The sequence below is a fragment of the Globicephala melas genome, chromosome 16 (genome assembly GCF_963455315.2).
Source record: "Globicephala melas chromosome 16, mGloMel1.2, whole genome shotgun sequence".
Classification (NCBI taxonomy): domain Eukaryota; kingdom Metazoa; phylum Chordata; class Mammalia; order Artiodactyla; family Delphinidae; genus Globicephala; species Globicephala melas.
Genome location: NC_083329.1, coordinates 73,575,750 through 73,590,991, shown reverse-complemented (window position 1 = coordinate 73,590,991; position 15,242 = coordinate 73,575,750). Strand labels below are relative to the sequence as shown.

The following is a 15,242-nucleotide window of genomic DNA, read 5'->3' as shown; positions in this document are numbered from 1 at the left end:
AATTGACCTGTCCCTGCTACTCAGGTCAAACCCCTTTGAGTCCCCTCACCACTGTCCCCTCACCCCTACATCCAATCCAAGGAAGCTCTGTTGCCAACCTCCAGAACGCCTGATCACAGCCACCCTCACCTGGACGCACCTCACCTGAACCCCTCTCTCACGTGGACTCGTCTACCCTGTCACCTCGGCGGCTACCCTAGTCCAACCAGACTCTGCATACCCCCCTCCCACCCCCAACACCGGCAACACCAGGATCTTCCCAAGTGCATGCTGGTCCCGTTGCTTCTGGGCTTAACCCCGTCAGTAGCTGCCGATGCAGCCACGACAAACCCACCCACCTCGCTCCTACTCAGCCCTCTACCAGCTCTCGCTCACCTTCCAATTCCATCTCCTCTCCTACCTCAGCACCTGCATCAGATGCTCCAGCCACTGCTGCTCTTGTCAACCTCACCACGTCCGTCCAGCCTCTGGGTTTTGCTTGGCTGTACCTTCTGTTAGGAACGCTTTATCTCGTATCTCTGCAGGCCAGCTCCTTCCCTCCACTCAGATGTCCCCTCGGGGGCTTTCTCTCCAGCCCAGCCAGAACCCCTCCCTGGGGCCCCCTCTACTCACTCTTACCACCCCCTGAGCCGAGCTGCCTCGTGTATTCGTTTACACCCCGATGGCGAGTCTCCCCTTCCACCCTGACGTGTCAGCTGTTTGACTCTTCATCTCATTCGCCGTGATGCCCAGAGCAGGGCCTTGAAGGTGCTCAGTGCCCCAGATACGCTGACTGAACGGCCTCCTGTGCCTCTGTTTCCTCATCTGTAAAACGGGGGCAATTATAGTCGTGGGGATTAAATGAAGGCTGCATCTAGGGCTTTAGGCCAGCGTTTGGTCTGATTACTATTAATGCCATTAATGTTGAGCCGCTTCATCTGTTTGGGGCAGTGCAGTCAGGGAGCACAGGGAGAGCAGACAGCACAGGGCCATGAGGCCACCGTAGACTTGGCTTCACTCAGAGCAGAATACACCTTAAACAGAGTTCCTCTTTTTCGTGCTTCTTGTGTCTGCCTGCCATTTCCTCCCTCACTCAGCAGTGTCCTTGGTCAGCCTGCTCTGCTGGCTGGGGCTCCGATCTCTTTGGCTTGGGGCTGAGGAAATAACACGGGTGGCACAATTGAGCGTCCCGACGGTCCCCACGTACATATGTGCCGCGCAGACCCCAGTGCCAGACTCATCTCCAAAGAACCAGGTCCCCGATTTGATTTGGCTTTGGCCTCCCAGCACCTCTCGCCCGTAGCCCGGGGCCTGTCTTTTTAGAGGATAATTGTAGGAAGTAATTCTATTTGAGGAACAATCACTCCAGCAATATGATGGTGTACTCAAAGCTAATGGATCCAGCGTCCTTGCATACTAAGGACATGTTTCCACTGAGCACAGGGTGTTCTTCGAGAGAAAGGTCTCATTACCCATCAAGGCTCTGCCCTCTGAGCTATCACCAGGCAGGCTGAGAACAGGAGCGTCAATGGGAGGCGGGGGCTCAGAGGGGCTGTGTGCGCTCAGCCCCTTCCAGGGTCCGGGGCAGCCAGGGGCAGAAGCTCAGCCTGCAGGGGCCTGGGCTGTGGGCAGCTGCTCTGCACACCAACCTCATCTAACTTCAGTCTGCCCTTGAGAGATTCCCACTGTTAGCCCATTTTACAGGTGAGGACATTGAGGATGGGAAAATAAAGGAACATACCCAAGTCCACGCAGCTGGTGAACGGGGAAGCTGCGAACCCTCTAGAAAATTGCTCATACGCCACCCCCCACCCCACTCCCACTCTCCTTTGGCCGACTCAGTTTCCCCCTTCCTGCCTGGCTCATGGTACTGCCCCCTCACTGTCCTCCCTGCATTTTCTCTCCCCTCCAATCCGTCCCGCCCACCACCAGCTTAAACTTCTAAATGCAAAATGTTCTCACTCCCTTCTTTTTTGGTGTCTTTTTAAAATTTATTTATTTTTATTGACGTATAGTTGATTTACAGTGAAAGTACTGCTGTACAGCAAAGTGATTCAGTTAAACATACATACACATTCTTTTTTCTTAATATATATTCTTTTCCATTATGGCTTATCATAGGATATTGAATATAGCTCTCTGTACTATACACTAGGACCTTGTTGTTTTTCCATTCTACAGTCTTTATAAAAGCTTACATCCGCTAATCCCAACCTCCCCCTCCATCCCTCCCCCAACCCCCTCCCCCTTGGCAACCACAAGTCTGTTTTCTATGTCCGTGATTCTGTTTCTGTTTCAGAGATAGGTTCGTTTGTGTCATAGTTTAGATTCCACATATAAGTGATATCACATGGTATTTGTCTTTGTCTGTCTGACTTACTTCACTTAGTATGATCATCTCTAGTTTCATCCATGTTGCTGCAAATGGCATTATTTCGTTCTTTTTATGGCTGAGTGATATTCCATTGTATATATGTACCACATCTTCTTTATCCGTTCCTCCATCGATGGCCACTTAGGTTGCTTCCATGTCTTGCCTATTGTGAATAGCGCTGCTATGAACATACGTAGGCATGTATCTTCTTGAATTATAGTTTTGTCGGGATATATGCCCACTCACTCCCCCGGTTAAAATTCTTCCCTGCAATTCAAGAGGTGTTGGAGCTCCACGATGCTGTGCTTGCACCCCTGCAACTAGTCCCTGCCTGTCTTGAGTTCACATTCGCCAGCCCTCTCCTGGCCACACTGCACCCCAGGCAGTGTGCTATTCAGGCCTGGACACTTTCATTCAACAGTCATTGATTGAGGGCCCACTGTGTTTCAGGCCCGACTCTGGGCACTCGGACACCGCAGCGACAGGACAAACAAGAAACCTGCCCAAAGGGCTGCATTGTTCACCGAGGACAGCCCGCATTGAGGAACCAAGCAGGACAAGCACCGGAGCTAGGGCCCTGGCCAGGCATGGCCTGGAGGATTAGAGATGAGCACGGGGCCAGCGGAGGCAGGACCTGGAGGACGAGCAGGGCAAGGTCAAAGAAGTTGCTGTGGGGAGGAGGGCGGCCACTGCTGGGTTCTGACTTAAGCCTCAGAAGGACTACTGTGGCTTCTGGGAGAGGACAGACTGTAGGGCAGGGAGGCACAGAAGAACAGGCATTGGCTAGTGCAGGAACTGAGTAAGAGACGTTAGGGCTTCGGTGGGGTGGGCAGGGAGGTGAGCAGAAGTCAGGTTCTGGTGTATTTGGAAGGTGCAGGCCACAGGATCTGCTGGAAGATGCACCGTGAGGGATGGGAGGAAAAGGCACTGGGAGACACCAGGACTTGTTACTTAAGAAACTGGAAGGTCGGAGCTGCCATCAGCTGGGGTGGGGGGAGGGGAGGCTTGCTGGGGAGGGAGACCAGGCAGGTGCCTTTTGAAAACCTACTGGGCACCCCAGTGGAAGTGTGTGTGACTGGACACTGGATCTGTGAGCCCGCCGTGACATCACCGCTCTGGGCCCTTGTCCCTGGCCTCCCACAGGGTCAGCACAGCACCAATGCAGCAAATCCCCTAGGGATCCTGGCGGATGTGATGGGACCTGGGTACCACACATGGGCCTGACACGCAGGGTTGCCTAGTGCCTATATTGTCCCTGAGGGCTGTCCCTGCCTTAGTGGACATTCTCTGGGAGCCAGTGCCCTGATGGTGGTGAGGTGAGGGACAGGTCTGTGCCTTGGACTGGAGCAGGGGGAGGGTAGCCTGGAAGCCATGGCCCTCAGACACCTGCTGGCCCCTGTGCATCCGAGCCCTCCACTCCCAGGATTGCTGCTGCATGCCTTCCCTGGGGCCAGGCCCCTGGAGGCTGAGCTCCTTGCCTGTCACTGTTGAGGGCTGACTTTTCTTCTCTTCACAAGCGGGCAAATTAACTCATACCATCTGTTTTCCCGACTCAGATCAAAGGTTGTCAAATTCCTTTGCCCACTTAATGATCTGTAATATACCTTTCTATTTCCTGACCAGGCTATTAGATGCATTAGAATTCATAATAGCCTCCTGACAGCATCTGTGCACCTGTGTACATGTGCAGGGTCAGGCAGGACCCTAGGAGGCCCCTCAGCCAGGATACAGACTTTTTCAAGAGAGTCTTCAAACCAGGTCTCAAGCCATGTGGCATTCTTGGTACCAAACAGATTCTGTGGTTCATCGAAGCTAAAAATATATGACATAGATTTTTATGTTCCACCACTGCCTATTCCATGCCCATGGCAGACATTATTAATCAATTATAGGCACTCTTCACCCCAGAGTTCAGACATGGCTCCCCTACACAGCCATCAACAGATGATATTAGTGAGCATGGACAAGGAAACTTCTTGACCATCTAGACAAGAGAAGTTAATTCATGGCTCGTACCACCCTTCCTTCCTCCCTCCCTCCCTCCCTCCCTTCCTCCTTCCTTCTTTCCTTCCTTCCTTCCTTCCTTCTTTCCTTCCTTCCTTCCCTCCCTCCCTCCCTCCCTTCCTCCTTCCTTCTTTCCTTCCTTCCTTCCTCCCTCCCTCCCTCCTTCCCTCCCTTCCTCCTTCCTTCCTTCCTTCCTTCCTTCCTTCCTCCCTCCCTCCCTCCTTCCCTCCCTTCCTCCTTCCTTCTTTCCTTCCTTCCTTCCTTCCTCCCTCCCTTCCTCCCTTCCTTCCTTCATTACGACTTCTGAGCATGGATAACATTAGGTGACTGTGTTCCTCCAGCTGAACTTCCTCCAGGCTGTTAAAGTGGACCCAGCCCAGGACTGTATTCCAGGGTCAGGAAAGAGCAGCCCCAAGCCTGCCTACCTCCCGTCCTACAGGGCTGTTGTGTAGACCACCCCAGATGCTTGCTAGACAAGGCCGGGATTACTGGCAGTCACCAGCAAACAAGCTGTGCTCCGTTGGTTTATGATATTGGAGAGTGAACATCAAGGCCGACTGTCAAGGCTGAGGAAAGCCTATGGCCGCCTGTCCTGCCTCCTTCCCTGCGAGGAGGGGTTGCTCTCAGCCTGAGTGTGACAGCGGGTTGGGGCACAGATTCCCCACGAGCTCCCTGGTTGTTTGAGAACCGTGTCAGCACTGGCCCCTCTGCTGGCCTTGGCCCACATGGGCCTGCCCGCTCCCTCCCTTCTGTCCTGGCTCACAGGGCACGGCCTCCTCTCCCAGCTCGTCTCAGCTGGGCCCGAGGGACAGGCTGTTGGGAAGAGCAGAGGAGGCCAGGATGGGGGCCTGCAAGTGGGCTGAAGAGTTGCCTCCAGAGGAAGCCAGGACCTCACTGTCAGCCCGGCTCCGAGAAAAGGGCTTCAAGAAGAGGGGAGGACGGAGCTAGAGGGAAGTTTGGGGAATGGAGGTGACGCTGAACTGGCTGCCAGCTTTGCTACATGTCCCTTTGTCACCAGCCCCTTCTGGCCCCTGGTGGTTTCCGTCGACCACAGCGTGGTCTTCCTGGACCTGCAGCCATGCTCTCTGGAGCCGTGAGGCCCGCTTCCCTCACCCCTGCCTCGACCTGAGCCTTTTAAGCAAATCAGCAATGTAATTATTGATCCGTAAGAGAAAAGGAATTAATACGGCCGCCCACATCCTTTGTACAGAAGAGTATTTAACAATGAACTCTGCTTAAACTTCATAAGAGCCTCTTCAGCAAATCAGCGCACAAGTATTGATCTGGAAGCGCGCCTGTGAATCCCAGCTATCTGCCTCTCCCACTGAAGGGCCATTAGTTTGTCCTGCTGGACTCCTTTTTATGTTTATGGCCTGGCGCTTACCTCCCGGGACGTTTCTGCTGCCTCTCAGCGAGGGCTGCGCTGCCCTGTTTTGCTGACCCTCCCTTTTCCTGGAGTCCGGGCTATTGACTCAGGAGCGCCGGGCGGGTGCTCTCAGGCCGGGAGTCCTGCAGGCTCCTGCTGGCTCCGCACCCAGAGGCTCACCCCTGCCCCTCCCGCCCCACAGCTGGGACACCTGAGCCCCTCTTCTCACTCAGCGTCCCATCAACCCCAGGCATTCCGGTCTCCACATTGCAGAGCAGAAAACCAAGGCTCGAGGTGTCCCCACCCTCCCAGGATTAAGTAGATGGTGAGGGCCGGGCGCTGGAATTCAAGCCAATAGCCTGAACAACTTTCTTCTTGGAAATGGGAGTCCAGGGTTGGCATTGCCCACAGTAGAGCAAATTGGGCCAACTGTCCATGATACCACGGGCTGTAGGGCAGACGTGTCCCTCCCCAAGGAGGCCAAGGAGTCCAGCAGGGCTCAGCCTGGGCACCTGCTGAACCTGCCTCCAACAAGATGACTTTTTTTTTTTCTTTTTGATTCAGGGAACAATCTTTAATTGATGCTAAATCTAGAAGAAATTTTGATAAGGATCAGGATGTTTTTATCATCTTAAATGGTTCTCTCACAGATTGCTTAATTTTTTTTCAATATTTTCTTTTTTTAAATTGAAGTATAGCTGTTTTACAATGTTATATTAATAACTGCTGTACAGCAAAGTGATTCAGTTATACATATATATACCTTCTTTTTTTTTTAACTGTGTTCTTTTCCATCATGGTTTATCATAGGATATTGAATATAGTTCTCTGTGCTATACGGTAGGACCTTGTTGTTTATCCATTCTATATGTAAAAGCTTACATCTGCTAATCCCAGCCTCCCACTCCATCCCTCCCCCAACCCCCTCCCCCTCGGCAACCACCAGTCTGTTATGTATGTCCACGAGTCTGTTTCTGTTTCACAGATAGGTTCATTTGTGTCATATGTTAGATTACACGTATAAGTGACATCATATGGTGTTGGTCTTTCTCTTTCTGACGTACTTCACTGAGTATGGTAATCTCTAGTTGCATCCATGTTGCTGCAGATGGCATTATTTTGTTCTTTTTTACGGCTGAGTAGTGTTCCACTGTATATATGTACCACATTCTCTTTATCCATTCCTCGTCGATGAACATTTAGGTTGCTTCCACATCTTGTGTATTGTGAATAGCGCTGCTATGAACATAGGGGTGCATGTATCTTTTTGAATTATAGTTTTGTCCAGGTGTATGCCCAGGGGTGGGATTCCAGCAGGATGACTTTGACCCTTGACACTTTCCTGTCCACCCTGGACACTTTCCTTTCCACCCTGGACCCAGCCTATCAGCCCACCCATGTGCCTATCACTGCATATTCATGGCCAGGGGGCCCCGTCCTGGCTAACTGGGAAGTGGCGGGGGCCACCTGTGGGGAGGGTCAGTCCTACCCTCCATGGCAGTGCTCTGAGCCCCTCATCTGCCCAGCCCCGGGAGCCAGGCCACCTGTGCCTCTTGGCCTTTTCATGTCCACCCTCTTAGCTTAGGCTTTGATTTGGGGGGGGGGTGCCGGCGGGAGCCTGGGTGAGGAGTCTGGGTCTCTGGGTTTGGCCCAGCTCAGGGCTGACTTCCGGGGGGTCCAAAACCCATGCTTCTCTGGCCGCGGTGGCTGCCTCAGTGAAAGGGGCTCAGGCTGTGGTCTCTAAGACCCCTCCAGCCCTGGCACTCTGCACGGCAGCAGAGCAGGGGCCCAGAGAGCCCCACGCTAAGACCCCAAGTCACTGGCCCAGTCCCTCAGAAATGCTCAGCGCCTAAGTGTGCTGCCCCGGGAACTGGCTGCAGGATCGTCCTCCCCCTCCTCTCCATGAAACACCAGCTCCCTCCTGCCCTTGTCCTGGCTTCAGCCTCAGTGCCTCTCTTCCTTCTCTGGTCTCCTTCACACCGTCCTCTCTGTCTCTCTTTCTTCTGTCTTTGCCTCCCTGTCTGTCATTCTTTTTCCTTTCTCTTAGTCTCTTTCTTATTTTTCTCTGCTTCTCCTTCTGACATCCTGTCTGTCTGTCCAACCCATCCCCACAATGACCCATGTCCAGTTTTCCCTGGACCAGGATTGGTGATGTTCACGGCCAGGTCACGGGAAGGCCCTCGGTGCTGGGATGCCTGAGCCTGGAACGGGTGATGGGCTGCCCTGCACGGGGGCCTCTGCCCCAGTGGCTCGGAGGTCTCCTCCTGCTGGGAGGCTCCTGCCCTGCCGCGGCATCACAGGGAACCGCGTTGGGTGGGCTCCCCTGAGGTGAGCTCACATGGTGCCCTCCCTGCCCCTGCAGGCCTCACTGTTCCCACCCACGTTTGCTGAGCCTTACAGGCCTGAACAGCCTGGAGGCCTGGGTCTGGGTTCTGGAGAATCTCCCCAGCATTCAGTGGATACCATGTTTCACAGCATCCCTTCCTCACACCCCTCCACTCCTGGCTGCTGCTGGCAGGGAGAGGCAAGGTCAGGTTTGAGGGGTGACCAGGACTCTGCCTCTGTGTGGACCATCAGGGGCTGAGGGTCACTGCCAACCGCGGGCCAGGCTGGACGAGGTTCCAATCTCAGGCTCAGACAGCTTCCGTAGAACGCCGGTTCCCAACGGCATAGGCTCTGGTGAGAGAATATTTAGAGGCCCTTGACATGTGGGTACTGCACCCACTGGGAAGGGCGCCCTACTGGGCCATGGGCTGGATGCTTAGGCCTTAGTTGCCTGCACCCCTGGGGGAAAACTGGGGTGAGCCAGGCAGGGGCGGCCTGGGTGCCAGGCTCCATACGTGTCCGCAGTTGCGGAAGAAGGGGCACCATGCCTCAGAGCACCCTGCCAGCTCAGAGGCTGGGACCCCAAGCTTCGTCTGGCCACCTTTAGGGCCTTCCTTAAATTCAGGCTGCATTAGGAGGGTGTTCAGACCTCGGCACAGGGGATCGGAGTAGCATCGGGTCCTCAGATTTCTCAAGAAAGAAGCTGAGGTGTGGGCAGCTGAGGGGTCCCTGCTGGCAGGGACAGGTGGCCCAGAGGGGCCGTGCAGAGAGCATTTTGAGGAGCCGCCGTGCAGCTTGTTCACTTCAGCCTGTCTCCTGGAGGTTGTCACTTCTGCAAGGGCAGGGAGAGTTCCAAGAGGGGCTCTGGAAAAGGGTCGGCCCCACCCTCCCGGAGCTGCCAGCCCTCCTGGTTGGTCAAGGCATACTGGGGCCCGCTGAGCTCGCTCTGGAGCACCCTCCCCGGACCTCCCTAGGCTGGACCCTTCCTCCGTGGACAGTTCCATCCAGGTCAGGGGCCTGCCCCGCAGAGCCCTGCCCTCCTGTCCCCTCACCTGCCACCCCCAAGTCCAGGACACTCAGAGAGCCGGTCAACAGTGGTGTGTGTCAGGAAGCGCAGCCCCCCTTCTTGACTACTCTGCATCCTGCCGCCCTGAGATCAAAGGGTGTCTCCCGGGTGGCAGTTCCTGTCATCAGCCTTAATGGAAGCTCTCCCTATTAGCACACGGGCCGGGACGAGAGGCAGCCAGGAGGGCAGTGCGAGCCTCAGACCTGGGCCCTGGCCTGGGAAGGAGCGAAGGGGAAGGCTCAACCCCCTCCGCCCCAGGTCCAGCACAGGATTTAAGAGTGCTCACGCCTGGGCCTTGCCAGAACACAGTCTGCAGGCGGGACTGCCCTGGGCCCCTGGTGTCTCAGAGCTGCCCACGTGGAGGGGACGTGGGGTGATAGGGTAGGGGATAGGTATATCCTGCCTCTGCTTTTCAAAATCTCAAAAGGGTGGCCATTCCCCACAACGACCCTCATGAGTGTGCAAAGAGCATGGGTGGGGCAACAGCCTGGGCCCGGGCCTGAGTCCTCTCTGCGGCCCGAGGCCTGAGGTCCCCCCTTCCTTAACCCATCTCCCCATGGGTGTAGCAAGGATGGGTCTCATGGCTGTCTTTGCCCTTGTCCTTCTGTGAGCCCCGTGCTCAGGCAGGGACAGCGTGTCACAGACAGCGGTCGAGGCCCTGCCCAGAAAAGCTTGTTGGGGGCCCACACCCGCATCCCTGGCAGAGTTCGATCTGGGCCGTGTCCTAGGCAGGGCACTCGGGGACAGCTCGCAGGAGGGCTGTGAAGACCTGGCAGTTGTCCGCGGGGAGAAGTGAGGACCCCTGACATTTCTGCTGCGCTCCAAAGGCCTCAGGGCCAGTGGTGCGTAAGACAAAGGACAGGAGGGGCGAAGGCTGGTAAGGAGGGTCTCTGGCCAGGCCCGGAAGGGCCCTGCATGCCCACTCTGAGACGAAGTGTCCTCAGCGGTCTCGGAGGTGAGGGACGGCCGCGCAGCACTGCCCCGCAGCCCTCACTTGACTCTCCTCACTGGGCCTCCAGCAGCACGCTGTCACCATTCCCACGGAAGCACCTGCTGACAGCAGCATCCCGAGGAGAACTTGTCACCTTGTGGCCAGTACAGGGCTTGGGCGATAAGCCCGCCCTCGTGGCACCACCACAACCAGCACCCCACTGGCTCCAGGCTGTGAAGCTGGAGGGCCGCCAGGCTGGCCCAAGGGCGCTAGAAGGCCCGTGAGACACACAAGCACCTGGACGTTGAGCCTGACCAGGGAGTGGAGCCCAGGGCGGGCAGCAGACGGACAGCTGGCTCACGACTCAGGGATCCGCAGCCTGGCCAGGCCCAGCTGGCTGTGCGGCCTTGAGCAGGCCCCTCCCTAGCAGTCAGGGCCTGAGGGTCGCGGCACAACCCCATCCTTCGGACACACTGTGGGCTCACTGGGGCCAGGGCCCCTTTGTCCCTCGTCCCTCCCAGGCTGGGTCCGCTGTCCGAGCCTTGGAGCCTCGCCAGGCCGGGAGGTTTGTGTCTGTCAGCTCCTAGCATTTAGCTGCCTCTAGCCAGGACCCCTCTGTAATTCAGTGCAGTGATATGTGGAGACACTGTTACTGACAACACGCCTATCGGGAGAGAGATGGGGGAGGGTGCTGACCAGCTGCACCTTCCTCCATGTTGCCTGGCCAGGGGCTGGCATCCCGTTTTCACAGACGGGAGGTGGTAACTCCAAAGACAGGGGGTTGATAGAAGTGGTTATTGCGTGTGACCTCCTTTCATTCCCTGGGAGTGGGGGTGGCACAGGGGCAGTGGCTGGCCTCTGGGACTCCTGATTACAGAAAGTCTGGGTCCCTGCACTGGCCAGGCTGGAGGCTCAGGCCAAGGGGCCATGGGTAGGCTGCGCCCTTGCACCCAGGGCCAGACCAGGCCAAGGAGCCGGAGGGCTTGTGCAAGGTGGTGAGGCAGCGGCTGTCAGGGCTTCGCTGTAGAGGGGAGGGGGCACCCGGGGGGGCTGGTCAGCCCCTTGGAGAAAGAGCCCACATCTCAGCCACATAAGCGGGTACCTTAGCTGTGGACCTCCTTCCCGCATCCCCAGCTCGCACCACTACCTGCTCTGGGCCGCAGGGTGAACCCCACGTGATTCAGAGGCCAACGTCACTTCCTCTGAAACACCAGCTCAGAGACAACAGCTTGTGGGCCTAACCCCCAAACTTTCAGCTCAGGAGGACGTGAACACTCCGGGGTGGACCCGAGAATGTTGTGAGGACCCCTTGTCACCTCTAGGCAGGGACAGGCCCAGAGGGGCTCACCGTGGGGGCAGATGCAGATCCCCAGGGAGGAAGGAACTCCTGCTCAATAGCAGGCCCATCACACCCAGTGGTCAGCCAGCCCAGACCAGCTCGTGGTGAGGTGTTCCCCTCGGGGCCCGCCCTGCAGCCCTGCAGATCGCTCTCCGGCCTGCGTGGGACATGCACCCAGGGCCACCCGTGTCCACCACCTACGCTGGGGGCTGCTCCACAGAGATGACCGGAGGGCAGGCCTGAGGGGGCGGGTGGCAGGTGGCCAGGGACCCCCAGAACTGCCCGCGTCAGCACCAGGAGGCAAGCCCCACCTTGTCTCTTCATCCAAACAGGTCCAGGTAAAGGCCGTTTCCGTCCTGGGAAATGTGGCTGGTCAGGAGGCAGGAGAGAGCCTGCGCCGTCCTGCAGGCCACAGAGACCAACGATGGGCAGCTCTGGACGGGACGAAGCCTGCAGGCCAGCACTCCCGTGAGAGCTCCCCTTACACAGGTGGGATCTGCCTGGCGTGTCAGCCACCCATGAGGACAGTCTGTGACACGTGTCACCTGAGCTCGCTCAGGGTGAAGGTGAGCTTCAGTGGCTAAAGGATCAGCCGACTGCAACAGCCGAGGCTGAGGCTGGGGAGTGGCACAGGTGGGGGTCCAGTCCCAGGCAGGGGAGGGTGAGGTGAGGCAGGTCAGAGAAGGTCATGGCGGCCTATGGCCGCCAGTCGGAGGGGCGGGGACTCAGAGCCAGCCCCCCACATTCACCGGGCTCTGGGCTGCCAGCTGGGCGCAGCTGTGGCCGGGGGTGGGAGGGAGACCTGCTCCTCCCAAAGCAAAGTGGTCAGGGAGGAACTCAGGCCCGGCCCGGCCTTTCCAAGGTGCGATCGACCCGACGACCAAGCTATTGGGACCTCTGGGCGTTGAGCTCAGGGGCGGGTTGCCTGTAAGCAAGAATCCCGCGTGCTTCATCAGCAGGCTGCCTCATGCAATAGGTAGCAGCTCGTTAACGCGCACTCCCAGGACGGAGCCCGAAGAGGCACAGGAGCAGGCCTAGGTGGTTCCCCGGTGCGCCAGGCGGGGACGAGGGGTCTGCGCCCCACGGCAGAGCCTGCGGGCCTCTCCTTCTTGCTGCCCTTCCATCGCTACCAGGCCTGCAGTCGAGGTGGGCAGCAAAGCTGGCACCAGCACCAGCACTGGGGGTCACTTACACCCCCATCCCTTCTGAACCCAGATGAGTCGTCAGGATCTTTCTCAACTGGGGGCCCCGGGGGCCTTAGGGGGGCTCGCAGCCCCTCCTCCTCAAAGCCACTTTGTGAACCTTGACGAGGACTTGAACATTCAACGGAAGATCCTTCACTGTCCGTTGAAGAGGCCGCAGGAGGCAGAGCCAGGATCAAATCTCAACTCCACCCCGTCTCTGTGCGACTGTTGTAGGGCAGGTCTCCTGCTGCGGGCCCCAGCTTCCCTGTCCCCAAAACGGGCACAGCAAACTCCATTCCAGCCATCCTGGAGACCTTGGAAATCCTCTCCCCTTACCCCACCCCGTCCACACGGGGCTTAGAAAAACTGGGCAACATATAACAAACAACATTTAAATGCACGACTGAGCTTTCGAGGCAGCGAGGGGCATTTCCAGAGACAGAGATGAAGAGCGAGAAAGCACAGCATGTGAACCCAGGCACTGATCTGATTCTGTGCCAATGAGAGCAGGGCCGGGGACGGCTGCCTAGCCCAGGACTGGGGCTTGAAGACACACACAAAAGACCGACTGCACCCCACAACCTCAGCATCCAGCTAGCTGGACCTGCCTTAGAGGGCTGCCAGCAGCTAAACCTTCACAGAAAGCTTTAGAAACTGTTAACAATTCTATCACCCAATAGCTGCACACTTCATTTTCATCAAGGAAACAAATGTTTCTTAAATTGGTAAGTTTGCCATATTGGTCAGCTGGCAAAGCCTGTCTTCAGCAAATTGATTTTTTGAAAAACCGGCTTTCAGCAAATTGACTTTCCATGAATTAGCCCTTTGGTGAATGTAGCCTCTTGGCCTGCTTCCAGTTTTAAAGGTCCTCACAGGAGAGGAGTCAAGAGCTTGGACCCTCTTCCCTGGTGGCACAGTGGTTGAGAGTCCGCCTGCCGATGCATGGGACACGGGTTCGTGCCCAGGTCCGGGAAGATCCCACATGCCGCGGAGCGGCTGGGCCCGTGAGCCATGGCCACTGAGCCTGTGCGTCCAGAGCCTGTGCTCCGCAACGGGAGAGGCCACAACAGTGAGAGGCCCATGTACCGCAAAAAAAAAAAAAAAAAAAAAAGAGCTTGGGCCCGTAAGAGAAGGTGGGAATGGATATACTGAGCAGCAAAGTCCAGCACACTCACACGGAGCAGGGCAGAGATGCTGACTGTGTCTAAGAAGAGTCTGCATGTTCTAGTAGACAGGGAAAGAATTTCAGGGCAACTTATTAAAGTAGTAGAAGTAGAAAATATGACCTCTGTGTTAGTTTCCTGTGACTGCTACAACAAGTTACCACAAAATTGGTGGTTGACAGCAACAGAAACTTCTTCTACAGTTCTGGTGGCCGGAAGACAGAAACCAAGTGTCAAGAAGGCAGCGTAGTTCTCCCTCCTGAGGATTTATGGGAGAATCTTTCCTTGCCCCTTCCAGCTTCTGGTGGCTGCCCTAGCTTTCCTGGGCTTGTGGCCACATCACTGCAGTCTCTGCCAGTCTTTAAAAAGCCTTCTCGTCTGTGTAGGTTTGTGTAAGATCTCCCGCTGCTTCTCTCTTATAAGGATATATGTGATTGCATTTAGGGCCCACCCAGAGAACCCAGGATAAACTTCTGCTCTCGAGATCATTAATTTCAGGACATATTTGCATATAAGGTAATATTCTCAGGTTCTGGGAATTAGTGCGCGATTGTGTCTTTGGGAACTATTATCAGCCAACCACGACTTCCAAACCCTTAAGAAGAGGAAAAGGGAAGACAGAAAATTTAGTCACTCTGATAGGAGTTAGGAAGGAGAGGGAAAATAGAAGTCTAGAAAAATCCAGGACAAAAATTAAGAGCTGGAATGAAGTTCTCATAGATCAATAAAAACAATAACCACAGATGTACTCCACAGAGACTGTCAGATTGGACACAAAAGCAAAATCTAGGCTTCTGTTGCTGACAAGTGTCACACTGAAGCATAGAAAGGTAGAAGGCAAGAGGTTAGGGGAATCCTGTCACATGAGCACTAAATGTGGATGTGTTCATCCCCAAACAATATGGACTTTCAGATACCAAGTGTCACGGGGATATATATGGCCACTGGGAGAAGACACAGGAGAAAGTGAAGCTCGCTTTCCTCTACTGAACCCTCACACCTATGAGGTCAAGTCAGTCATGGCATGTGGCCTGGCTTTGCAAAGAAAAAGGCATTTCCTTGAAGGTTGTGGTGTCATGGTCAAGATCCGCTCAGGACAGCCTGGCTCCCAGAGAACAGCCCGACCAACCCCGTCCTTCTAGGGACGAGGCCGTCCAATGAGAGGCTGCAGAGCAAAGCTTGACTCCTTAAGTCAGGAACTGCCTGAACCATCTTCATCTCTATGAGTCATTTTCATCGAGACAGTGTGTGGAGGGAAAAGAGACCCAAGTACGTTGAGAGACTGTTCGAAGGCTGACATTGCTTAGGATGAGACTAGGTTAAAAAGCGAGTTGATTTACAGGAAGTGATAACAAAGCTAAAGTGATTGTGGACAAGACACAAAGGGAGAAGGAGGGGCTGACCCCTGGGGTCCAGTGTGGGGCAGTGACCAAGCACCTGGCTGGCCTTGGCATGTGGGGCCTGGCAGGAACCTGCTCCTTTCCCTCAGGGGCCTCATCTGGAAGACAGAG

The 15,242-nt window shown here is 55.8% G+C and overlaps 1 protein-coding gene across 4 annotated transcripts in view; it reads left to right on the top strand.

Annotated features, from left to right (window-relative positions):
• Positions 1-15,242, top strand: part of RET (ret proto-oncogene) — a 262,367-nt gene that overhangs the window by 136,862 nt on the left and 110,263 nt on the right. For all 4 annotated transcript variants that reach the window (XM_060285978.1, XM_060285979.1, XM_060285974.1 and 1 more), the window contains one exon: positions 11,717-11,950. The gene's annotated coding sequence lies outside the window, so the exon portion shown is untranslated. The remainder of the gene's footprint in view (positions 1-11,716; positions 11,951-15,242) is intronic.